This window comes from Suricata suricatta, chromosome 1, assembly GCF_006229205.1.
Source record: "Suricata suricatta isolate VVHF042 chromosome 1, meerkat_22Aug2017_6uvM2_HiC, whole genome shotgun sequence".
Classification (NCBI taxonomy): Eukaryota; Metazoa; Chordata; class Mammalia; order Carnivora; family Herpestidae; genus Suricata; species Suricata suricatta.
This window is the reverse complement of record NC_043700.1, coordinates 108,653,732-108,656,327: the sequence shown is the minus strand read 5'-3', so window position 1 is coordinate 108,656,327 and position 2,596 is coordinate 108,653,732.

Sequence of the window (2,596 nt, the reverse complement as noted above, 5' to 3'; positions counted from 1 at the left end):
GAAAAAAAACAAAAAGCAAAAAACCGAGTCTCTCTTAGTTTCTGATAGCCCAGCTCAAGAAGCTGTGCGCTCCTGGAAATGTGCTGGGAGCTCCCACATTCTACGTGCGCGCCCGGGCCTCCACCCACCACCGACTCCTGGCTGAGGGTCCTGTCGGTGCGCGTCTTATTTCTTCCCTGTGGGGACCCGGAATTCGTGCAGTCCGTGCAGGGGGCGGGGTGTGCCGTGGAAATTCGGTCCGTGGTCCCGTTCCCAAAACCAAGTTCGAATTGTTCGCGCCCGGCGCAGTCGCTGCTCAAGTCGCTTCCGCCGCGGCGCGCGCCTCCCCAGCGCAGCCGCTTCTCACCGCCACAGGCGCCTCTGATTCCCCGCCGAGATGGCTTAGGGCTGGAGGCTGTTCCTTCTCTTGCGCCCGCTGCCCAGCAGTTATCTATGGAGTGGGTTTCTGTCTCCACGCGCAGCCAAGCGTTCTATGCCTCTTCCCCAGAGACAGCTCCATGAGCGCGTTCCGACTCTGTCTCTTCCCTTTGTCTCTCGGGCGCTGCGCGCTTGCGCCACGTTGGGCTGGGGATCTTACCTCCCCTGCCCGTCCCGGGCTGGCCCGTCCTCGGATCTCCCCCGTTCGCCCCCACTCACTCAGGTATCTTTGAGGTTCTATTCCTTCTGGAGTTCGTATTTTCTCCTTCCGCTCTCTCAGTTGAACATAATATCCTTCTCAGTTCGAAAAACGGTGCGGAGGGAGTTTACAGAGCTCCCTTCCTCTCCGCCGTCTTGGCTCCACCTTCTTTTTAATGTTTTAAGCTTATTTATTTATTTTAAGACAGACAGACAGACACACACACACAGAACAAGTGGAGGAGGGGCAGAGAGAGAGGGAGAGAGGATTTTAAGCAGGCTCTGAGCTGACATGGTTCAGAGCCTGGTGTGGGGCTCACTCACAAACTGTGAGATCATGACCTGAGCGGAAATTGAGAGTCAGATGCTTAATCAGCTGAGCCCCCTGGGCACCCCTCTCTTTCTTCTTAAACTAGCAAGAGTGTTCATATTTTTTAAAAAACACAACCCGATTAATACAGTGATTGTATTAGTTGACAATTAGTATGCCATAATAAACTGCCATATACCCACAGATCGGGTGGCTTAAACAACAGAAGTTTATTTTCTCATAGTTCTGGAAACTAGAAGGCCAAGACCAAGGCATTGAGAGGGACAGCTACTTCTGAGGTCTCTCTCTACTCAGTCTAGACAGCAGTATAGATAGCTGTGTCCCTGCATTCACACAGTCTTCCCTCTGTAACCATCTGTGTCCAAATTTCCTCTTAAAAGGATTCCAGTCACTCTGGATTAGGTCTACCCTAATGACTTCATATCAAATTAATTACCTCTGTAAAGATGTTATCACATGCTGAGGTACTGGGGATTGGAACTCCAGGATATGAATTGGGGGTGGGACATAATTCAACTCATAAGAGTGACCAGAATTGGGTTGGTGATCAGAAAGAGGATCAAGAGTTGAGGAGACTAAGTTGACCACTACAACTAAAGAAGAAGCCAATAAACATACTTTACAAATAAGAGTAGAGTACTGTAATATTTGTATATGAAAGACATACATGCACTAAAGTTTGACAAGAACATAACATAGATGTAAAAGGGAAAACTGAGCACTTGTTGGATGAGTTTATCGGTGCTAACACCAGGTCCAGATAATAGAGATGATAAAACTAAACTTTCCATCTAATATTATATAGTGACTTCAGTGTAAATTCTGTATTTTTTAAAAGTTTATTTATTTTTGAGAGAGACAGAGAAAGCATGAGCAGGGGAGGGGCAGAGAGAGGAGAGAGAAAATCCCAAGCAGCTCTGGCTCCACACTGTCAGTACAGAGCCCAGTGTGGGGCTCAAACTTATGAACCACGAGATCATGACCTGAGCCGAAATCAAGAGTTAGTGATTTAACTAATTGAGCCACCCAGGGACCCCTGTACTTATTTTAAAAAGAGGAGGGGCACCTGGGTGGCTCAGTCAGTTAGGTGCCCCACTTCAGCTCAGGTCATGATCTCACGATTTGTGAGTTTGCGCCTCATGTTAGGCTCTCTGCTGTCAGTGCAGAGCCTACTTTAGATCCTCTGTCTCCTTCTCTCTGTGTCCCTCCCCCTCTTGTGCTCTCCCTCTCTCTCAAAAATAAATAAACACTAATTTAAAAAAAAAGAAAGGAAGGAAGAGGGATAACATATGCATTAAGAACACAGACATTGGAGCCAGCCCTTTTGGTTTAGACAAATCACAGTTTATACCTCAATTTTTCATCCTTAAATTGGGTTTACTAATGGAATAATTACAGAAGTCAAAGGATTATTACCTGGAAAGTACTTAGAATATCTGGCACTCACTAAACACTCAAGTGGTAGCTTTTATTATCTAAAAAAAATCTCTCAACCATTATAAACACAAAATACATTGTATTTTTTTAACTTCTTATCCAATATATCTCAGTGACCAATCACTCTGTTCTCCTACCACTTCAAAGATTTTACCCTCAACCTTTGCCTCACACTTTTTATTCTCCCTAAAGGATCTTCTTTGCCATTTCTCC